General features: G+C 42.5%; 1 protein-coding gene across 1 annotated transcript in view; it reads right to left on the minus strand.

The window, feature by feature from the left end:
• Nucleotides 1–22,558, minus strand: part of BTBD9 (BTB (POZ) domain containing 9) — a 491,209-nt gene extending 468,651 nt beyond the window's left edge. The window contains exon 1 of the mRNA XM_011986627.1: nucleotides 22,408–22,558. The gene's annotated coding sequence lies outside the window, so the exon portion shown is untranslated. The remainder of the gene's footprint in view (nucleotides 1–22,407) is intronic.
• Nucleotides 22,559–25,310: the final 2,752 nt, after the last annotated feature.

A 25,310-nucleotide genomic window follows, 5' to 3' on the forward strand; every position in this document is an offset into this window, starting at 1 on the left:
TGAGAAGTGAGGACAAAAGGCGTCACTCTTCCAACGCTGGAGATCCCTTCCCTCCCTCAGTGTATGGCCCTCCACTCCATTTTGAGGCATATCATCTTTATAGGACAAGGGTAAGTTCCCAATACCAACAGGAGAAAACGCTTAGGTCTCTAACAGGTTTTCAAGAATGCGTTGGTAAGGGCCACTAAATCTGACCTTTCTCGGTCCTCTTTGGGTGCAGGTTTTCGAGAATGTGTTGGTAAGGGCCACTAAATCCGACCTTCCTCGGTCCTCTTTGTGGTCTAGGAGGAAAACAAGTGTTTCTGCTGCTGCCTCGGTAAGTTCAACTATTCCAAACAGCAGCGTCCAGGGACCATTGCAGGTTCTTGGACGGGGAAAAAACAGACCAAAACCGTGAACGGTTTTTCCTTTCAGATGGGAAACACTCAGGTATCAACAAGCTCACCTTGAAATGCATCCTAAGCCACTGGGACCAATTTGACCCGCAAACCCTGAAAAAGAAGCTGCTTATTTTTTTCTGCACTCTGGCCTGGACCCAATATTCTCTCTCTGATGGGGAAAAATGGCCACCTGAGGGAAGCATAAATTACAATACTATCCTGCAGCTTGACCTTTTCTGTAAGAGAGAAGGCAAATGCAGTGAAATACCTTATGTCCAAGCTTTCTTTTCATCGAATGATAATCCACAACTATACAAAGCTTGCAATTTACATTCCACAGGAGGACCTCTCAGCTCACCTCTATATCCAAGCCTCCCTACAGCTCCCCTTCCTATTAATGATGAGCCTCCTCTAATCTCCCCCACCCAGAAAGAAACAAGCAAAGAAATTTCCAAGGGACCACAAAACCCCCCGAGCTATTGGTCATGTCCCCTTCAAGCTGTAGGGGTAGGGGAATTTGGCCCAACCTGGGTACATGTCCCCTTTTCTCTCTCTGATTTAAAGTAGATCACGGTAGACCTGGGGAAGTTTTCAGATGATCCTGATAAACATACAGATGTCCTACAGGATCTAGGGCAAATCTTCAGCCTCACTTGGAGAGAGATCATGCTACTGTTAGATCAAACCTTGGCCTTTAATGAAAAGAATGCGGCTTTAGATGCAGCTCAAGAGTTTGCAGATACCTGGTATCTTAGTCAAGTAAATGACAGAATGACAGCCAAAGAAAGGGACAAATTCCCTACCGGTCAGCAAGTCGTCCCCAGTATGGATCCCCATTGGGACCTAGACTCAGATCATGGGGGCTAGAGTCGCAAACATCTGTTGACCTGTGTTCTAGAAGGACTAAGGAGAATTAGGAAAAAGCCCATGAATTATTCAATGATGTCCGCCACAACTCAGGGAAAGGAAAAAAATTCTACCGCCTTCCTTGAGTGGCTATGGGAGGCCTTAAGAAAATATACTCCCGTCACCCAACTCCTCAAGGATCAATTGATCCTAAAAGATAAGTTTATTACCCAGTCAGCTGCAGCTATCAGGAGAAAGCTCCAAAAGCTAGCCCTGGGCCCTGAGCAAAATTTGGAGATATTATTAAACCTGGCAACCTCGGTGTTCTATAATAGGGACCAACAGGACAGGCTGAAAAGGAAAGGCCAGATAAGAGAAAGGCCGCAGCCTTAGTCATGGCCCTCAGACAAACAAGCCTTGGTGGTTCAGAGAGGACAGAAAATGGAGCAGGCCAATCACCCAGTAGGGCTTGTTATCAGTGTGGTTTGCAAGGACACTTGAAAAAAGATTGTCCAATGAGAAGCCACCCCCTTGCCCATGTCCACTATGCCAAGGCAATCACTGGAAGGCACACTGCCCCAGAGGACAAAGGTTCTGTGGGCCAGAAGCCCCCAACCAGATGATCCATCAACAGGACTAAGGGTGCCCAGGGCAAGCGCCAGTTCATGTCATCACCCTCACTGAGCCCCAGGTAAGTTTAACCATTGAGGGCCAGGAAATTGACTGCCTCCTGGACACTCGCACGGCTTTCTTTGTATTAATCTCCTGCCCCAGATGGTTGTCCCCAGGGTCCATTACCATCCGAGGAATCCTAGGGCAGCCTGTAACCAGGTATTTCTCCCACCTCCTCAATTGTAATTGGGAGACTTTGCTCTTTTCACATGCCTTTCTTGTTATGCCTGAAAGTCCCACACCCTTGTCAGGGACGGACATATTAGCCAAAGCTGGAGCTAGTATCTATATGAATATGTGGAACAAGTTACCCATTTGTTGCCCCCTACTTGAGGAGGGAATCAACCCTGAAATCAGGGCATTGGAAGGACAATTCGGAAGGGCAAAAAATGCCCGCCCAGTCCATATCAGGCTAAAAGACCCCACCACTTTTCCTTATCAAAGGCAACATCCCTTAAGGCCTGAAGCTCATAAAGGATTACAGGATATTGTCAGATATTTAAAAGTTCAAGCATTAGTAAGAAAATGCAGCAGTCCCTGCAACACCCCAATTCTAGGAGTACAAAATCCGAACAGTCAGTGGTGACTAGTGCAAGATCTTAGATTCATCAATGAGGCAGTAATTCCTCTATATCCAGTCGTACCCAACCCCTATACCCTGCTCTCTCAAATACCAGAGGAAGCAGAATGGTTCACTGTTTTGGACCTCAAGGATGCCTTCTTCTGCAATCCCCTGCACTCTATCTCCCAGTTTCTCTTTGCTTTTGAGGACCCCACAGATCACACGTCCCAACTTAAGTGAATAGTCTTGCCTCAAGGGTTTAGGGATAGCCTTCATCTGTTTGGTCAGACACTACCCAAGATCTAGGCCACTTCTCAAGGCCAGGCACTCTGGTCCTTCAGTATGTAGATGATTTACTTTTGGCTACAAGTTTGGAAGCCTCATGCCAGCAGGCTACTCTAGATCTCTTGAACTTTCTAGCTAATCAAAAGTACAAAGCAACTAAATCGAAGACCCAGCTCTGCCTACAACAAGTCATATATCTAGGCCTAATCTTAGCCAGAGGAACCAGGACCCTCAGCAAAGAACGAATACAGTCTATACTGGCTTGTATAGACATTAAGACATTAAGAGACATTTGATGTCCTCGCCCTAAGACATTAAAACAGTTGCGGGGGTTCCTTGGGATCACCGACTTTTGCCAACTATGGATCCCTGGATAGATGGCCAGGCCACTCTACACTCTAATCAAGGAGACCCAGAGGGCAAATACTCATCTAGTAGAATGGGAACCAGAGGCAGAAACAGCCTTCAAAACCTTAAAGCAGGCCCTAGTACAAGCTCCAGCCTTAAACCTTCCCACAGAACAAAACTGCTCTTTATACACCACAGAGAGAGCAGGAATAGCTTTTGGAATCCTTACTTGGATTCGTGGGACAACCCCACAACCAGTGGCAAGTAAGGAAGGAAGGAAGGAAGGTAACTGATGTCGTAGCAAAAGGCTGGCCTCACTGTTTCTGAGTAGTTGCGGCAGTGGCCATCTTAGTATCAGAGGCTACCAAAATAGTACAAGGAAAGGATCTCACTGTCTGGACTACTCATGATGTAAATGACATGCTAGGTGCCAAAGGAAATTTATGGCTATCAGACAACCGCCTGCTTAGATACCAGGGGCTACTGCTTGAGGGACCAGTGTTTCAAATACACACATGTGCGGCCCTCAACCCTGCTACTTTTCTCCTGGAGGATGGGGAACCAATCGAGCACGACTACCAATAAATTGCAGCCCAGACTTATGCCACCTGAGAGGATCTCTTAGAAGTCCCCTTAGCTAATCCTGACCTTAACCTATATACCGATGGAAGTTCATTTGTGGAGAATGGGATATGAAGGGCAGGTTACACCATAGTTAGTGATGTAACAGTACCTGAAAGTAAGCCCCTTCCCCCAGGGACCAGCGCCCAGTTAGCAGAATTAGTGGCGCTTACCCAAGCCTTAGAACTGGGAAAGGAAAAAAGAATAAATGTGTATACAGATAGCAAGTAGGCTTATCTAATCCCACATGCCCATGCTGAAATATGGAAAGAAAGGGAGTTCCTAACCTCTGGGGGAATGCCCATTAAATACCACAAGGGAATCATGGAGTTACTGCATGGAGTGCAAAAACCCAAGGAGGTGGCAGTCTTACCCTGCCTAAGCCATCAAAAAGGTTAAGGAGAAAAGGCAGAAGGAAACCATCGGGCAGACGCTGAGGCCAAAATTGCTGCCAGGCGGAACTTCCCATTAGAAATACCTGTGGAAGAACCCTTGGTATGGAACAAACCTGTTCAAGAGATTAAGCCCCAGTACTCCCTGACCAAAACAGAATGGGGACTTTCACGGGGGCATAGTTTTCTCCCCTTTGGGTGGTTAATGACAGAAGAGGGAAAGGTACTTATACCCGAAGCCAGCCAGTGGAAACTACTTAAGTCTCTCCAACCAAATTTTTCATATGGGTATTAAGAACACTCATCAAATGGCCAAATCCCTGTTTACAAGGCCAAATCTCCTCCAGACCATCCGACAAGTAGTCAAAGCCTGTGAAGTGTGCCAAAGGGATAATAATCCCTTGGTCCATCGTAAGGCCCCTCTGGGGTAACAAAGAATAGGGCACTATCCTGGAGAGGACTGGCAGTTAGACTTCTCCTATATGCCTAAGTCAAGGGAATTTCAATACTATGTTAGTCTGTGTTGAGACCTTTACAAATTGGATAGAAGCCTTCCCCCTGCAAGACAGAGAAGGCTCAGGAAGTGGTTAAAGTACTAATTCGTGAAATAATTCCTAGATTTGGGTTTCCCCAAAGCTTACAAAGTGACAATGGTCCGGATTTTAAAGCCACAGTAACTCAGGGAATTTCCAGGGTGCTAGGGATACAATATCACCTTCACTGCACCTGGAGGCCATAATTCTCAGGCCCCATCTCTGACAGAACCAAAAATACTCTAACAGGATGCACAATCCAGCTTTTACGTTCTTACATTTCCAATCTCACCTATTACACAAGCAATCAAAAGCCTATACACGGCCCTGTAACCACGAATACCGAATACTGTCTTAACTTTCCAAGCCCCTTTATGCATCCAACGCAACCTGTTATCAGGCCTGCCCCTGGGCCACCTACTATCCCATCAGTGTAATTACACCCTACAACTTCAAGCCCCAACTGATCACAGTAACTGCCAAGTCACCCAAACAGCTCCATTCATACGGCTTGTCTCCCTGCTTAACAGTCCGGGTTTTGTAATGGCAAACATACTCCCTGCATGACCATTCCTCCCTGGACCCCCTGCAGCAGTGCCCCCACCACTAATGAATGCCTTCTCTTCCCCTCTTTCAATTACTCTCTTGAATGGTTCCTAGTAGATACAAAACGGTTTTTTCTCCAACGGGAAAATAGAACACAGGGAGCCACTCAGTTTGCTCCCAACACCCCTTTCCAGCCACTCACCGGAGCTACCTTGGCAAGTACTCTAGGAGTATGGGAAAATGAAAACAACAAACTCACACACCTTTTTAACATACACAACCAGTTCTGACTACCCAGCCAAGGCACATTCTTCTTATGCAGAACTTCAACCTATATCTGCCCCCCTAAGGACAGGCACCTGCACCTTAGTCTTCCTAAGTCCCAACATTGACATTGCCCCAGGAAATCAGACTATATCAGTGCCCCTCAAAGCTCAAGTCCATCAGCACAGGGCCATACAACTCATACCCCTACTTAAAGGGTTAGGAATGGTCATTGCTACAGGAACGGGAATAGCTAGTTTATCTGATCTGCTTCATTAGCCTATTACCACACACTCTCAAAGGACTTTACAGTTTGCAAGAAATTACAAAATCTATCCTTACTCTACAATCCCAAATAGACTCTCTGGCAGGAGTGACTCTCCAAAACCACTGAGGCCTAGACCTCCTCACTGCTGAGAAAGGAGAACTCTGCACCTTCTTAGGGGAAGAGTGTTGCTTTTACACTAACCAGCCAGGGTTAGTACAAGACACTGCCCGGCATTTACAGGAAAAGGCTTCTGAAACCAGACAACGCCCCTCAAACTCCTATACCAACTTCTGGGGTTGGGTGACATGGCTTCTCCCCTTTCTAGGTCCCAAGACAGTCATCTTGCTATTACTTGCCTTCAGGCCCTGTATTTTTAAACTCCTTGTCAAATTTGTTTCCTCGAGGATCGAGGCCATCAAACTACAGAAGGTCTTATAAATGGAACCCCAAATGAGCTCAAGTCACAGCTTCTACTGAGGACCCCTGGACTGACCCAATGGCTCTCTAGCTAGCCTAGAGAGTTCCCCTTGGGAGGATACTACAAATGCAGGGCCCCTTCTTTGCCCCTATCCAGCAGGAAGTAGCTAGAGTGGTCATCACCCAGTTCCCAACAGCAGTTGGCGTGTCCCGTTTAGAGGGGGGATTGAGACGTGAGGCCAGCTGGACTTCCTGGGTTGAGTAGGGACTTGGGGAACTTTCCCATCTTTCAAGAGGATTGTAAAACGCACCAATCTGCGCTTTGTAAAACGCGCAAATCAGCAGGATTCTAAAAGTAGCCAATCATGGGGAGGATTGAAAAAAGGGCACTGATAGGACAGAAACGGAACATGGGAGGGGACAATAAGCAAATCAAAGCTGGCCACTCCAGCCAGCAGCACCAACCTGCTCAGGTCCCCTTCCACGCTGTGGAAGCTTTGTCCTTTCACTCTTCACAATAAACCTTGCTACTGCTCACTCTTTGGGTCCATGCCATCTTTAAGAGCTGTAACACTCACCACGAAGGTCCGTGGCTTCATTCTTGAAGTCAGCGAGACCACGAACCCACTGGCAGGAACCAACTCTGGACACAGGAGGATTGCTTGAGCCCAAGAGTTTGAGACCCACCTGGGCAATAGAGTGAGACTCCTATCTTTAAAAACATTAAAAATTGCTTCTCAGTCTTTTGACTAAAATCAAGCAAAGTAAAAAAATAAAAATACACTATGCAATAGAATGGTATACAAACTCCTACCCCCCATCCAAAAAACAAACAAACAATAACAAAACACTGTAAGGCAGAAACAAAATAATTTATAATGAAATAATGTTTATTTCATAAAATTACATTAGAAGACAAAGATACTCCCATAAATTTTCATAATGCCTTGTGAGGGGAGATTCCACGTCTAATAAGAACTGGTTTCAAGAATTAGTGTACCTAGAATACATGGACTCCAACTGAGGGGAATATATAATCTTAAAATGTCTAGTATTTGCTAATTTTGTTTCTTTTTATATCATGTTGTAAGGCAGTTTTCATAGTTACATTAGTATTATATTTTTATTCTAACCTTTTTCCAAAATGGACTTGGGAATGAAAGCTTCATCATTTCCCTTCTGTCCTTCTCCTCCTCAATTATTAAGTACTCACTGGGTACATGACATTATTTCTTGAAATTAATTCTCACAATTAAGTAGACCTTTAAAGCTTCTAATTCATTTTCCAACTCACATTTTTCAGATGTGAAGAGAAAATCATCATCATCTAGTAGCTCATTATACATGCTACAAAATATTTCACCCCATCTGTGAAGTTGGCCATAGTAAATATGTTTTGTTGCCTTAGTCAAGATTTATGATAATATAATAATGTAATTTTAAAGGCCACATGCCAAAGTACTTCCTAAATTAGTAAAAATACTTAGCATTTAACCTATAGCACACTTTAAAATCATCACACAATCTTGCAGGTAGCTATTTGCCCATAAGCCCAGGGCTAGTAACAACTGATAGAGAGCCTGTCACCAAGCCTATTTACTTGATTTATTTTACAGCAGCCTTCTAAGGCCACATATATAATGGGTGCTCACTTTGTGATGGGAAAATAAATTATTTGGTCTGGACAACCTGACAGTGTTACTATTAAGTTATTAATTCGCTAAGGGGGAGTAATTCCCTGAATAGCCTTTTTTCCTGCCCAAATAAGAACACTATTAGTAAATATTCACAGATTCCAAGAACCTAGAGCTGAAAAGAATTTAAGCATCATAACTAGGACTTTTTACAGATGAGAAAACTGAGGGACTTGTTCAAAGTCACAACATTCAAAGGCAGAACCTGGGATAGGGTAAGGAGAGATATAGCATCTCAACTTCCTCATTTAGAAAATGGTCGCTGCCCCCACAGGGTAACTATGAGGATAAAATAAAACACATGAAGGACACAGTACAGTGCTTCACATGTAATAGTCATTTTATACTGTCATTTTCCTTCTCAGAGTTTCCTCCACAATCCCCCCAATCGTGGGTCGGTCTTTTTTTTGTTTTGGCCAAAATGTAACTTAGGATGATGCACTTTGGTGATGATTTTCTGACACGTATACTGCATTGACAACAAATTATACTCCATTCAGGAACAGGAGTCACCTGAAGCACTTGACCCCAACTCTCATAAGTCTATACTCCCCAAAAGTTTCAAGGACTTTCAATTTGTTGGACTGAGCCCAAGCCAACTTCCCCAGGGTTGACAGTATGCAGTTAAGAGCCAACTGTTCAAACTTGTGCTCCACACACACTTAAAACAATTATTTTTAATTTAATTTTTGTGGCTACATAGTAGGTATATACATTTATGGGGTATGTGAGATGTTTTGATACCAGCATGCAATGCATAATAATCACATCATGGAAAATGGGGTATCCATCCCCTCAAGCATTTATCCTTTGTGTTACAAACAATCCAATTATACTCTTTTTAGTTATTTTTTAAATGTACGATTAAATTATTATTGGCTATAGTCACCTCGTTGTGTTTTCAAATACTAGGTCTTATCCATTCTTTTTATTTTTTGTTTGTTTGTTTGTTTGTGCCCATTAACCGTCTCCTACTAGACTACAAGTTTTTTTGTGGGCAGGAACCACAAATGATTGTCATTTGGACCCAGAGCACCTAATATTACCTAGCAAGAGGTCAACACATGTTTGCATGGATGAAAAGGAAGCTGCCTGGGCATCTCCTTCCCAGCTCCACCTGAATTAGGTCAATTCTTATCATAAAGGAGCCACACCATACTCGAATTCAACTCACATGAATTTAACTATTTATATGGAAGAAGTTAGAAATAGTGGGGGCTACTCACCACTCCACTTAGTGACTACACGCTCCTTGCTGTAATCAAGCCTAAAACAAAAGGTGTGAGTGATTTCAGAAGTTTCTCAATCACTGTTAAACAAGTGAGGAATTAATTGAAGGCCGTAAAGAAGCACTGACTACAAACAGCTAGAGCTAGAGAGGTAGTAGAACACAGTCATCCCACCGTGGGAGAATTAACCTTCCTTAAAAAACTCATTTGGTGATTTTTTCACATCAAAAGAATTTAATTACCACTGAAATAAACGGTACACAATTACTTTAGTATACATATTTTAATGTTTAGGTAATTAAACTTTTAATCTAGGGGTGACAGACCAGTAAAGAGAACAAAGAAATCAATGAAAAGGATGCAAATGCATACAAGATTATTACCTCTTTAAAGCAGCAAATGAAGTATCTGAGAGAACTTCACCAACCCACCAATTACACCATGGCAAAGATGGCTTCACAGGGGGCTTAAGATGCAGGTCAGAAAATAAAGGTGGCACTCATGAAATGAGGTACTGATAAGCCAGATTAGGGGTGTCATATGAAACTAGTAAAACTAAATTATCATAATCCAAATTAGCTCATTTTTAGACAAGCTTGTATTAAGAAATCCATGACACGGTACTCCGTAAGCATAAAGGTAATAATATAGAATAGCCTCCAAGATATAATGAGAGAAAAGCAAGATGCAATACAATACATACAGGATTAAGAATAAACATTAGAAAATGCCACATATACACAGCATATTTCTGAACAGATATGCAAGAAACTTTATTATTTTCAATCTCCCCCGGTAGAATGGACGCTCCATTAAAGCAGATCTTGGCCTATTTTGTTCACCCCTGCATCCTCAAACACTAGAACAGCACCCGTGTTGGCAGTGAACCAATGGTAAGCTGTTTCAAAGAGGGGGAACTGGACATCTGTGGGGTCAGGATGGGAGGGACTTAATCTCCACTGTAGACGCTTTCATATTTTAAAATTTTGTACCATTTTGATAAATTACCTCCTTAAAAAGTGATTTTTTTTTTAAACAAATGAGTTGTTAGATGAGATGTCACAAAGATTTATTACGCTGACTTTCATCTCCAGGACTTTAGCAAGGTACTAGCTAAAAACTGCAGCATGAGTATTATCAGGCTTGATAGGAGTGAGGCTCATGCTGTTACTAAGAAGGATGAATAATAACTAGAAAATTTTAACTGATTTAACCACCTTAGAAAACAGTTTGCTACTATTTACTAAAATTGAAGCTCTGCCTATCATATGACTAAGCAATACTACTCCATATATCCTAAAGTAAGGTGTGTTTGTGAGGCATGTACAAAAAGGTCATTACTTTTTTTTATTGATAAGCAGATTATCTACCTGGGAGTGAGTAGGAACAAGGTAGAAGGGACAGAAGAAATGGGAGTGACACTTCTCTGAGAATAACTTCGACTTTTGGAACCATGTTAACATTTCACATACTCAAAAAAGGACTAATAAATAAAATCAAAAATGGAGAGAGGGAAGCCTAACATGAAACACAAACAGAATCAAATGAACCAAACTGCATTTCAAATGAATAACATAACCACATTGAAGAAAGCAGGGGAGGAGGGAAGTACTAACTCCTAAAACTGAACACAGTGTTTGGACTACAGGTCCCCACGCTAACATGTTTTAAAACGCTAAACTCTAGTTAGTGGGTTTCTCTTTCACAAAGGTATGGGCTAACAATTTTGAACCTTTCTGGGTACATTAGGAGTACACAAATAAGTAAATATGTTGTCAATAAAGGGAGTCAGGTTCTCACTGTTGAACAAAGGTGTTACAAACATGAAAACAGGAATGGATAGAATCAACTCTGTACCGTAGGGCTGAAACCGGAGGTGTCAGTATGAACGCATGGTTTTTAATACAGATATACAAAAATATAGAAAGGTGTGGAATACAAAAATATAGAAAGGTGTGGAATACACACACAATGAAATTGGAGGTGTCAGTATGAACTCATGGTTTTTAATACAGATATACAAAAATATAGAAAGGTGTGGAATACACACACAATGAAACTGCAGGTGTCAGTATGAACTCATGGTTTTTAATATAGATATACAAAAATATAGAAAGGTGTGGAATACACACACACGCACATGCAACCCATAACATCTATTTGCTAAGAGGGCCTAGAAGCAATGATACCCCAATAGCTGTGAGCACACCTAGCTCTGAGATCTTGTTTCTAAATATAATTTTCTACCAAGTGTTCCTTGGAGAAACAGCTGATTGCAGGGCAGGGGTAGGGAAAATATGAGATAAACCTGGACTATCTTGTCGTGCCAGAAAATAAGAAAGTGATCAAAGAATCAAGGGGACATGACAGACACAGAGCCAGCTTGAAAGGGTTGGTCAAATATGGAACAATATGAGTTTTTAAAAAAATGATAGTAAAAAATTAAACCAATTGAATAACATAAGAATCCATGAGATCATTGAGATATTAATTAACTAGTTAATTAATGGGGGCAAGCCAACTAATAAATGTAAAAGGAGAGATGGAATTAGAAAATCTTCATTTGGCAACAATCATGGCAATAATGGATTCCGGAAACAGTCATCAATGGAGCCTAAAACTAGTGTGTGAAAGTCTGAGGAGTAACAACATATTTACATACTCTCAAAGTATCTCCCAGAAGGTACTATTTACAAAGGAAAGGCAGAAACTTTACAGTGGAGAAACCAGGCAGAATCCATCTTAACTAAGTGATCAAAATTAACATCATCAATAATAGAACAAATCAACATTAGCCTCTCAAAATGAAAGCACTGAGAAAAATACATCACATCTATAATATTACCGCCACAAATGCATAATGTGGATCTAATCATAACCAGATAAACCTCAAGTAAGAGACATTCTATTAAAAAAAATAAATAGGCCAGGCACAGTAGATCATGCCTGCAATTCCAGCACTTTGGGAGGCCGAGGTGGGCGGATCATGAGGTCAGGAGTTCTAGACCAGCCTGGCCAACGTGTGAAACCCTGTCTCTACCAAAAATACAAAATTAGCTGGGTGTGGTGGCACATGCCTGTAATCCCAGCTACTAGAGACAGTGACTCAGGAGAATCGCTTGAACTCAGGAGGCGGAGTTTATAGCAAGCCAAAATCGCACCATTGCACTCCAGCCTGGGCAACAAGAGCGAAACTCCATCTCAAATAAATAAATACATACATACATATATACATACAAACTGGCCTAAACCCTTATACAATGTCAGTGTTATAAAGACAAAGACTGAGGCACTATTCTAGATTAAAGAAGACCACACCAGGCGTGGTGGCTCACGCCTGTAATCCCAGCACTTAGGAAGGCCGAGGTGGGCGGATCACCCGAGGTCAAGAGTTTGAGACCAGCCTGGCCTACATGGAGAAACCCTGTATCTACTAAAAAATACAAAATTAGCCGGGCATGGTGGTGCATGCCTGTAATCCCAGCTACTTGGGAGGTTGAGGCAGGAGAATCACTTGAACCTGGAAGACAGTGGTTGCAGTGAGCCGAGATGGCGTCACTGCACTCCTGGGCTACAAGAGTGAAATTCCATCTCAAAAAAAAAAAAAAAAGGAGACCAAAAGAAAAAAAGAAAAACTGAATGAACCACATGGCTGGTTTTTTGTTTTGTTTTGCTTTGTTCTTGTGTATTGGACTTTTATTGTTTTTGTTGCTGTAAAGGGTATTCATTGATAAGTGAATTGGGCTCTTTGAAGAAATATGAATGAAGCCTGTAGGTTAGCTACAACAATAGTATTTAATGATTATAAAACAGTTAATAAGAGAATATCCTTGTTTTTAGGAAATACACACTTCAGGATTGGGTATTATATCTGCAACTTTCTCTTGAACAGTTCAGTGGGGAAAAAGGAGACAGAGAAGGATAAAACAAATGTTAACATTTGGGAGATGTGGTAAAGGTTACACAAGAATTCTTTGTACTATTCCTGCAATTTTCTCGTATGTCTAAAATTAGATTAAAATAAAAAACTAGAAGAAAAGAGTTAAGGGGGTAATTTATACTTGTTAGGGGTAAGGATAGTGAAAGTTAACATCTGACGTAAAGTGCCAAAATATAAACCTAACTGCAATATGTACTGAAAAGGTTGCCTGACTAAGCCAATTATGTCCTATATACACCTTCTAAAGAATGAGATTTGAAATAAAATGGATCTACTTAGGACCTTACTCAAGGAGAAAAGTTAGTAAAGTACCCAAAGGACTGGAATATAAATTAGCAGACTCATCTAAGCCATGTATCCCAATGTCACTGTACCATATGGACATTGAAACACGTGCCTTCAGAGAGCGGTTGAGCAAGCATTTTTCTTCTAAAAGTTTGGAAAGTGAATTACCTTACCTAGAAATGTTTGGTTATATTTTAGATTAATATAAAACCATTAATTAGGAATACAATTGTTAAGAATAAATGAGTAGAACAGAATAGGATAAAAACGGAAACATTCTGGCTGCATTAGTACTAAAGCTAATGTGATGGATATAAAACTTCAAGGAAACCACAACAAATCTGTAATTTGTGAAAACTTTCCATAAAATTTTAAAACCACTAACTTTTCTTCAGAGCATTTTCAGAAAATACTGTGAATAAACAAGTCAGAAAAATTACAGCATGTGCTAAAACAGAGACAATCAACATCAACTGAAGAAATGGCTTCATAGGAAAAAGGATTGATGGTTGTTATAAAATATGCCCACAAATTATTTGACTCTCCCCTCAAAAAGGTGGAACCTAACTGCCTTCCTCCTTGAGTATGGGCTGGACTTAGAGCCTCCTTATAACCGATGAAATATAGAAGGAGTAACAGTGTTAGGTTCAAAATAGGACATAAAAGGCACATGGTTTCCTCCTTGCTCTCTCTCGCATCACTTGCTCTGGATGAAGCTAGCTGACATGTTGTAAGGATACTCATGCAACCCTATGAAAGTTCTGAGGTCCCTTGCCAACAGCCAGCAAGGAACTGAGGCCTCCTGCCAACAGCCATGTGAGTGCACCATCTCGGAAGCAGATCCACCCGCCCCAGCAGCAGCGGCAGCTCCGCCTCCCGGGTTCACGCCATTCTCCTGCCTCAGCCTCCCGAGTAGCTGGGACTACAGGCGCCCGCCACCTCGCCCGGCTAATATTTTGTATTTTTAGTAGAGACGGGGTTTCACCATGTTAGCCAGGATGGTCTGGATCTCCTGACCTCGTGATCCGCCCGCCTTGGCCTCCCAAAGTGCTGAGATTACAGGCGTGAGCCACCGCGCCCAGCCTGGTCAAAAGCTTGATTGCAGCTCATCAGTGACTCAGCCAGAACTACCCAGCTAAGCTGGTTCTGAATTCCTGACCCACAGAAATCATGAGATTAAAAAATGTTTGTTGTTGGCTGGACGCAGTGGCTCATGCCTGTAATCCCAGCACTTTGGGAGGCCAAGGCAGGCGGATCACCTGAGGTCCAGAGTTTGAGACCAGCCTGACCAACATGGAGAAACCTCATCTCTACTAAAAATACAAAATTAGCTGGGTGTGGTGGCGCACTCCTGTAATCCCAGCTACTCCGGAGGCTGAGGCAGGAGAATGGCTTGAACCCCGGGAGGCGGAGGTTGCTGCGAGCCGAGATTACGCCATTGTACTCCAGCCTGGGCAACAAGAGCAAAACTCTGTCTCAAAAAAAAAAAAAAGTTTGTTGTCTTAAGCAGCTAAATTTTGGGATAATTTGTTACATAGCAAAAGATAACATAGAATTTGATTTAAGTTATTCCATTTGCAGGATTATAAATTTATAGAAATATTCATTGTAAAACTAACTGAAATTAACTATCATTTACAAAGATAGTTACAGTCTATATTTCCAGGAATGTATTAAATAGGACCAGAGTGACTTAGTCAAAATGCAAGAAATGAAAACTTTGCAAGTTAGAATATCTACACAGAACTATAAATAGAATGTATTAATTTTGTAAATAGGTTTAAAAATAAACACCTAAGTGGAGGGAATAAGTACGGAGAGAAGGGAGATTAGTTGGGAAATCTCAGGTATACATTGTTTGGGATGAGGTTTTAAGGGATTTTTTAAAAGAGCTGACTTTACTATAAATGTCATTAGCTTGAAAAAGTACAGTTCTTTCTCTAGAAAACTTGGCACCTATACATAAAGAAGTGGGGCTGGGTGCAATGACTCACACCTGTAATCCCAGTACTTTGGGAGTCAAGGTGGGAAGATCCCTTGGGCCCAGGAGTTCAAGACCAGCCTAGGCAAATAGTGAGACTCTGTCTATACAGAAATAAAAATAAATTAGCCAGGCATGGTGGCATGCACCTGTCATCCCAGCTACTCAGAAGCCTGAGAAGGGAGAATTGCTTGAGTCCAAGAGGTCGAGGTTATAGTGAGCTAGGATCACACCACTGTACTCTAATCTGGGCAAGAGAGCCAGACCCTGTATCTATGAAAATAAAAATAAAAATAAATAAAAAGTGAGAAAACTGAATATATATGTAAGATCTCCTGTGAGTCAATTAAAAAATAATTGGGGTCAAATACAGCATGTCTTCATAGGAGAATCAGCGTTGGGGCCATCAACTGTCCAGCCCCCATTCCCTTCCGTTACTAACTGTATTATCAAATTGTCTTCAAATATTTAGGCAGTGACTAAATTTCTACCTTCCTCCAGTAACTTTTCCTAAAACAGCAGAAATGAGACTGTATTTCTTCATCAAGACATTGACATGCTGAAGACCCATGGTGACATAAGGAATTGACATGAAATAAAAAGACCATAGGCTGCAGAGTCCACACCTGGGTCTGGACTGGAGCCCAGTCCCACTTCTCACTGGCCACAAACTACAGACAAACAGTTCCCATTCTGGAACTCAGTTACCTTATTAGTAAAATGGAGATAATGTCAAATTTACATGGTTGTCATTATAAGGATGAAACAGTATACAGAAAGGGCCTTGCATATGTAGCCATTAGATAAATAGCAGCTTGTTTTTAATTACTCTTTTGCTTATATGCATTATGCATATACTTCCCAAATCAAGAAAATAGGGACACAGACTGCCAGAATATTTTTGTGTCTCATATTCAGATGCAAAGGCAGCCCAGGAGGTTAATGTGGACTTATGACATGTTATAATTTCTGAAACATTACAATAGCTTATGAGTTGCTGTTAAAACTGAACACTTAGCTACTTAAGAAACCAAAGTACCTAGTCCGTAATCAATATTTATACAGTACTTATCATATTCTTTGTATTACTCCAAATATGTTCTCCTCTATCAAATTACAGATTTGATTGCTAAAAAAAAGATACATCTCTATACCTGTCATGGCCCCATCCCTATACTCGTCATGGCCCCTTGAATACATAAGGCTGAATGAATTCAACTTCAAGTCCTCAATGTCTCTTCCTTCAACATAATCTTAAGATTATAAAAGTCAGGCACCTTCACCCTGACAATGTGCATATGTGTGTGCACACTCATTTCCCTGAGTAAAACCAGACTTAGGTGCACAAGGCAGTTATCGTTTTCTCTATGCCCAGCACTTCATACAATTTCTGGCACACTGTAAATGCTTAATGAATGTTAGTTGAGAGATAAATGAGAGAGAACAAGCACCTAGGCAGAATAGTGAGTAGCTAAACTGTCAGTCATGAAGCTCCAATTTAACCCCAATTTCACTCCCTTTACAAATGTGTTTATAATTTTGCACAGCTACTGTTTTATTTCCTTATACAGTGGAACTCCCTTATAACTTCCTCTCAGAGACTAGGACTAACATGTGTGCTATATGCCAAAAGTCTTCAGTATATGCAACATGTAAAACCCAAAGGATATTGGCAAGCAAGGAATGTGCCCTTAGGTTCAGATTCCTCTATATCCACGTTTCTGTGATTATACCTCTTCCTGTTTCTTTCCTGTGGGTTTTGCTCATTTCACCCATCTTATCTGTAAACTTCTCAGGAACAGGGAATACATTATTTGCTTCCCTTGTAAGACTCAAGATGCCTAATACAGGACACAGACTGGAATCCTGGCACATATTATTAACAATTATTTTGCAAACTGGATTGTCATTTTAAAAAAAAATAAGGGGAGAGGGCATCTAACACAAAGTCAAATGCACATAGCTACACATCAGATATATGAAAGAAATTTTCTGTAGTTATTTTGTGTGTGTGTAAAATTAGAAATCATACCCTCCCCATGACTCATCAGAGATAAAAGAGGATAAATGAAATCTGTGTGTGAGGTACATGCAATCAGGCACCAGGACAGTATTAAGCAGCTTCAAAGGTTATTGCTATGTATCAGGCATTATAATACATTCTGGAGAAAACAGAAATGAGATAAGGTCTATGAAATTGGAAATCAGACTGGTGGACCTACAGAGTCTAGAGGCTGTTAATTCTTATTCTTCTCTAAACTATCTCCTGGTTCTCCATACACTTCAACCACTTTGTTAATGCTGGTTCCTTTTCATCTATCCTCTAACAGCAGCATCAGCATTACCTGGGAACTTGTTCAAAAATGCAATTTTTCAAGCCCCAGTCCACACCTACATAATCAGAAACTATGGGGCTGGGACCCAGAAATCTGTGCTTTACCAAGGCTTCTGGCTATTTATTTTCTTTTCTTTTTTTTTTTTTTTTTTTTTGAGATGGAGTCTCACTCTGTCACCCAGGCTGGAATGCAGTGGCCTAATTTCGGCTCACTGCAATGTCCGCCTCCTGGGTTCAAGTGATTCTCCTGCCTCAACCTCCTGAGTAGCTGGGATTACAGGTGTGTGCCACCACACCCAGCTAATTTTTGTATTTTTAGTAGAGACAGGGTTTCACCATGTTGGCCAGGCTAGTCTCAAACTCCTGACCTCAAGTGATCCACCCGCCTTAGCCTCCCAAAGTGCTGGCATTACAGGCATGAGCCACCACACCTGGCCCCCTCCAGCTCTTCCTAATGCATTTTCAAATTTTAGAACTACTACAGTTTGCATGTGTCCTCTATGTGTTAGAGGAGACTTGATTCCCCAATGCAACAGTAGTGAGTGGTGGGATCTTCAGTGATTAGGCCATGAAGACTCTTTTCTCCTGAATGAATTAATGCCAACAGAGAACAGAGTGGGAACAGGTTCACACTATGAGTTCAGCCCCGTTCCCTCTCTCTCTCACTCATGTGATGTTGATGTCTTCTGCCATGTTATCACGCAGCAAGAAGGCCCTCACCAGATACTGGCACATTGATCTTTGACTTCCCAGCCTCCAGAACCATCAGGAAATAAATTTCTGTTCTTTATAAATTACCCAGCCTGTTCTTTATAAATTAAACTTAGATCAGTTCTTGTCTTAGTTTTGTGCTGCTATTATGAAACATAAAATATGAAATAGCAGCACAAAACAAAGACAATAACTGATCCAAGTTTAAATACTGATTTAAATGTCCAAAAGTTCCATTCATCATCTTTTCCAGTTCCTACTCTCCATTTTTCTGGGGTTGGGCCCTCATCTACTATCTCTACATCTATTACTACTACTAACAATAAGAGCAACAGCTGCCATTTATTATATTAAGCATCTATAAGACAGGCATTGTGTTAATCACTGTGCACATAGTACCTTTCTTAATTTCCACTACAATTCTTTAATTCAGATAAGCCTAGGCTTAGAGAAGTTAAATAACTTTCCCAAGGTCCACCAACCAATAAAGAACATAACAGAGATCTGACCTGCTATCTTCCTAACTCCAAAGTCCACTAAGTTAACTACTATACTAACATGCATCCTAGAAGGTTGCTACTCCCATAACCTCAGCGGTCATCTATATTACAATTGTCCCTAACCATCTCATAAACTCTGAAGTAGAATTTCCAGTTACTTAGTAGATCTCTCTTTTTAAACTCCTCACAGAAACCTCAGAATTAACACTGCCATTATTTCTTCTCTCCTCTTCAAACCCGTCCCTCTTCCTGTAATTTCTAACTTAATGTCATCATAAGCAAACAACTGCTCAAACTAGACATATTATCTTTGACTTCTCACTCTTCCTTACCTTTAGCTGGTCATAAATGTAGAGATTTTAACATCTAAAAATGTCTCCAAAATCGATCCATTCCCATTGTCCAACATTTCTCACCTACATTCTAGTCTCCCTGCCTCTCCACTCTAATGCAATCTGCACACGAACTGTCAACTTTCTGATTACTCTACCTTCTATGGCTCTCCACTGCCAATGGATGGAAGGAGTCTAGACTTTTTAGAATGAAATAGAAGACCCCCCTCATAATTTGGCTCCAAAAATAGCTTCCTGCCTCATCTCTTCTGCCATGCAGTAAGAAGTGACTAGGCCTTCGTGAATGGATTAATGCCATTACAGCAGGAATGGGTTCATAATCTCAGGAATGGGTTCTTGAGTTCAGCCCTCTTCCCTCTCTCTTGCCCACAAGAAACAACTCAAGATGTTTCCAAAAGTGCCATTTAATTTTAATCTTCAGTAACTTTGCTTATGTTGGCCCCTCTGCCTGGAATGCTCTCTTCCTCCTCCACATGTGGCAAAATTTTATTTAACCCTCAGAGCTAAGCTCCATCCCCTTCTTTTCAGCATGTTCCCAATCAATTTTTTCTCCAGCCAAAGTGCTCTACTCCCCCAGCACATTATTCATTCCAAAAGTGATTTAATTTGTCACAGCATATAATGGTTAGTGGTTTATCTCTTCTGATGAACACTTAGTATGCTGAGGATATTCTGTGTCTTAACCACTTCGTCTTCCCAGAACCCAACAAAGTGTCTAGCCATAGCCAGCACCCAGTAAATATTTGCTGAGTTGTTAAATAATGCAACATTTGCAGTTGTAACTTTACACATCTTGGTTAGCAATTCAACTTCAGGTTTACACACTCAAAAGAATTTTCACATAACAGAAGATGTTATAAATAAAGACCAAGGGTTCAATATTCAGCAGCAGTGTCTTTAATTATTCAGAAATCTCTTTTGTCCATATTTTTAAGCATCGTTCATCAGAAAGTCTCCTTTCCCAACTAACATTTGTATTTTTTACAGGATCAGCAGTAAAGACAAACCTCAGAGAGATAATCCCAAGCAAAACTATGTCACTGAGAGTGACTGGATGACTACTGGTACATCATTTCAGTCAATTTCCAAAACAACGGCCCAAGTACATCAGGTAGATTTTAGAAATTGAGACATGCACCACTAACTACCTAAAATACATGCACATTAGTGAAGCATCGATTCCAATTAGTAACTGAAATCAAAAGTACATTAACAACCTGATATTGGTTCAAGAGTAATATCCTTTACTTTCAAGTAAGGATAACACTTATTCTTGTCAAAGACTATACTCTGATTAATACAACCTCTATCCCACCTTACAAGAAGGTTCTGTCTTGTTAACAGTGGAATGCTGATAAGCCCGCCTTAGTCCTTAACACTTTGCCTTCCCAACCTGCTAAGCCATCTCTCTCCAGTATTCCCCTATAAGAGACGTTCTGCTCCAGTTACCAGACATAAAAGTCGTCTTGGTATATCCTCCAACAACCAAATTCACATTATTATTTCCTCAGTCCCTGGTTTATTTCTTAATTCAAATTTTACACTTCTTTCAGAGAGCAAGTCAAGTCTTACCTCTTTCAAAGAGTTCCCTAACTCAGCCTACACATCCTATCTTTTCTGATTTCCTACCACATTTATAGTCCTCAAAGAGCACTGGTTACATGCTACTTAACTTGGTTTTATAATTATTGTATATATCTCCTAGCTAGACTACTGCTCTCAAAGGAAAAAAAAAAGGTCTATGTCATTTTTCACTCCATAATCCTCCTCCCATACCTATCATGATACTGGGCAGAGGGAGGCACATTTATTAAGTACTTAATGGACTGAACTAAATGCTTTCTATATATAGATACACCATTTGAGCATAGTGTGCTATATAACAAACATCCATTGCATGCCTACTCTGTGGCAGGCACGTTTTTCCTATGTGTTAGACATAGGGCAAGGAGGAAAACACAGGTGACTCCTGTCCTAAAAGCTATTATAGTGCAAGGAAGAAGACACTTTGAATTCCGAGTAATCTAGTAAGTGTTACAAAGCAAGGTTATTACCGGTTCCAAGAGGTAACATACTTTATAGATCCTCAGTTATGAAACGGAATCAAAGAATTTTAGACCTAAATGAGAACTCTGAACTTATTTTCCTCAATCCTCTTGCACCAAACATTACATTTCAGTACAGTCTATCTTTTCACTGGTTCTACATATTGCCTTAATCAACAGAAAGAAAAGACTGGCTTCTTCCCTGTCTCCAATACTCCTCGCTCCTAAGTATGGTAACCACAACCCCCATACATCTACCCATTATAGAGTCCAGAGCACTGAGAAGAGAGCACTGGGCTGAGGATAAGCTACACCTTTACACTCTGGGTTCTCCCATCATCAACACTTTCCAGCCCACACAGTGAAGAGAATCCCTATTTTCTGTCCAGAAAATAGCAACCTGTACTGCCTTTACGAAAAACAAACGAAACATGCTTCCATACTTCCTTGGACCTACTAATGACAAAAGCACAACACGGTTCTGGGAAATACAGCAAGATACTTGAGTCTATGAGGAAGTAACAAATGAGGATGCCTATCAGCACCTTGGTCTCAAACTCTGTAGCAACAATGTACTAAAACGCCAAGGAAACACATGCACATACGTGTGAAGTTACAAACTCTAGGCAACAGGTTGGCTGCCCGGATATATACTGACAGGTCACCCTCCCTAGGACGTGGGTGTGTCTGACGCCGCACGCAGGCACTGCTTCACAACTCTCTCCATAACAACCAGCTCCTACTCAGAGGCTGGCCAGGACAGGGGAGATGAGGGCCCCAGCAGTCCCAAACTTTCCGAACCCCCACCCCAGGGTCACGGGTTTCGCCTCCTCTCAGTCCCAGGCAACGTCGTCTCAGACAGGATACGAGGCTGCTAGTGAACCTGGGCTGCTCCTGATTCGAACTCCTCTCTTTGGGAGGCTGGTAGAGCCACCCCGAACCCCCGAGACCTCTACTTCCTACTACACCTTCGTGGACTGCGAGCCTTCCCCGGCCCCGGCTACGCTCTCCAGAGCACCTGGGCCCAGGAACTGACCCTCGTCAGGCCCCGTCCCAGCTCCTTCCCCGCCCCCGGAAAAAGCGGCGGAGGGGCGGGGAGCGGTGCGCGCGGATACGGCGGGGGCGCGCGTCCCCGCGCCCCGGGTCCGCGCAGCAGGTGCGGTCAGGCCCCACCTCCCCTGCAAGGACCCGGCTACTCACCCCAACGATGTTCCTCTGCGACCTAGCAGACGGCACAGACGCCTCTTCCGCCCGCTCCGCACCCCCTTCTTCGCCACCGCCCCCTTCGCCGCTGCCGTGGCCGCCGTCCTCGCCGCCGCCCCGGCTGCCGCGGCGCGCGTCCGCTTTCACGCACTCCGCCGTGGCCGCGCACGCGCCACTGCGCGGTGGCGTCACTTAGCAACCGATCGATCGCCGGCTGCTGGGTCCCGGGGTGCAGGCCTCGAAAGTCGCCTGAGGCGGCTTTGGCGGCTTTTCCTCACCGGCTCTACCCGCTGCCCCTCCAGAGCAGGGGGCCCCAGGGTGTGGCTGCCCCGCCGGCACCTGGCTCCGGGGTAAGTCGCGTCACCGCACGTCACTGTATGGCGTCACCGGCGCGCGTCACTACGGATGGGAAGGTCCTGGGCGCCTGTGGAGTGACCTTGTCCGGACCGCCGCAGACCCTATCGGCCAGTTCTTGGAGGTGCAGGAATGTTCTCCAAGGAGTAGGACCGGAAAGGGCTGAGAGTGCGGTTAATGTCGAGGCTGCTAAGTGACGCTCGTTAACTTCGCAGCAGGGTGTGACTAGCCCAGCCTTGACTCTCAGTTTCCTCTGTCTGTAAATGGGCATAATAATACCGGTCCAGCCTACGCTGGAGAATTGTGAGGTGAAAATGAAATAAGGTATACAAAGGTACTTTGTAAGTATAAAGCCTATTGTGGCTCACGCCTGTAATCCCAACACTTTGGGAGGCCGAGGTGGGCGGATCGCTTGAGCTCAGGAGTTCGAGACCAGCCTGGGTAACATAGTGAAACCCCGTCTCTACAAAAAAGACAAAAACTAGATGGGCATGATGGCACGCGCCTGTAGTCACAGATACTCAGGAGGCTGAGGTGGGAGGATCGCTTGAACCTGGGGAGTTCAAGATTGCAGTGAACCGTGATCGCGCCGCTGCACTCCAGCCTCTGCAGTGAGAGCAAGACACTGTCTCAAAAAATAAATTTGTCTATCTAGATAGGTAAGACTCGTAGAAATCCGGGTGCAGGTCTGACTCTAGCTGAGGTAGGAGAGTCAGTTATCCCCGGCGCTGGAGCAAGGTAGGGGACCAGCCGTGCGGGTGTTGGAGGAGACAGATTGGGAAGGACTTAATTCCAGGCAAAGGCAGCTTCAGGAGTAAAAGTAGAAAGTGAAAATGGTCAGGAAAAGCAAGGCTTGGGGCAGGGAGACCCATTTTTAGGCCGCTGCAGTACTCCAGACAAGTGATAAGAACATTAAGGCATTGGCAGTGGGAATAGAGGAGGGGATAGATGTTAGCGCCATTAAGGTGGTAGAATTCACAGCACTGAGTGAGGATAAATGAGTAGGCCAGGTTTCTAGCATGAGTGCTGAGGTAGACAGTGGTAACATTTAGCAAGATGGCAAGCTACATGAGTCTTGATTATCCACAGGTGTCTAAGTTACTATTATAGATAGTGATGGTGACATTCCTTAGGAGGATGACCAGATATGTGGAGTATGGTGATGAGTTCAAATATGGATATGTTTGTTGGGGAAACATTTACTCTCCATTCACGATATCTTCCTTCCATATGGAATGACATCTATTAGTGTAATACTCTCCTGGCTTCTCACTGTACCTGTCCCCAATTCACTCTTCCGTAGGGGAGTGACTTCCTGGTTGGTGAACTTAAATGGGAGAAACTAGACATGTGACATCTATCCCATTCTTTTTCTCTTAAAAGATAACAATCTTCAGGGAACTATCCTGATGTTCTTTTCCATTTTTCCTGGAGCAGGGCCTATGGGTAGGGACAAGGGTGCCTAGTCCAGGGCTACAAAGAAAGTATATGTATTTAATTCCAGAGTTTGGCATTAGGAAGCTGTCTGTCCACAGGTGATATTTAATACCAGCTTTGTCAGCTGTGTTACACAGAATAATGATCCCCCCACACACCAAAAAAAAAAAAAAAAAAGGATGACCACACCCTAATACTCAGAACCTGTGAATATGTTATATTACGTGGCAAAAGGGACTTTGCAGATATGACTAAATGATGCATCTAGAGAGATTATCCTGGATTGTCTGACTGGGCTGGAGGCAGGAGGGTCAGAGTCAGAGAAGATGTGATGGTGGAAGCAGAGGTCAGATAGATTTGAAGATGCTATACTGTTCGCTTTCAAGATGGACCCAAGGAATGCAAGCAAATTGTAGAAGCTGGAGAAGGCAAGGAAATGGAGTCTTCTCTAGCACCCTAGGAACACAACCCTGCCAACACGTTGATTTTAGGACTTCTGACTTCTAGAACTGCAAGATAATAAACTTGTATGTTTTAAGGTACCAGGTTTGTGCTAACTTGTTACAACAGCAGTAGGAAACTAATACAGTCAGTAATAAAGATAATAGTTGGTTTCCTGCAGCTTTCTCTGTTACCTGGAAATGAAGGGTACAATTCAGCACCTTCAGAGACTATAGCAATATGACTGTGACCTGATGGAGGGAACCTCCACATCTGGAGAAAAATGTCCAACAAATACTCAAACTATACAGGTCTATGAATGAGGAAAGAGGTTGAGTTAAAATAGATTTGGAAGAAATAAATTTATAATTGGTAATTTAAGCCCGAGGCATGGATGAGATCAATCAGGGAGAAAATACAGAAGACATAATAAGGAGAGGCAAGGATAGGGCCCCTGGGGAGCACTAACTTTAAAAGGAGGTGCAGATGATCAGAAGCCCAAAAAGAAGTCTGAGGAGGAATGGCTAGAGAGAAAAGGAGAACTAGGTGAGCCTAATGCCTCTGAAGCCAAGCAAGGAAGATGGAGAGGGGTCAACACAGTCAGAGACCACAAATAGGCCCAGTATATCAAGAACTAGAAAGCATTCACTGGATTTAGCAACAGAAAA

Source organism: Mandrillus leucophaeus, unplaced genomic scaffold, assembly GCF_000951045.1.
Source record: "Mandrillus leucophaeus isolate KB7577 unplaced genomic scaffold, Mleu.le_1.0 Scaffold3, whole genome shotgun sequence".
In the NCBI taxonomy this organism is placed as follows: Eukaryota; Metazoa; Chordata; class Mammalia; order Primates; family Cercopithecidae; genus Mandrillus; species Mandrillus leucophaeus.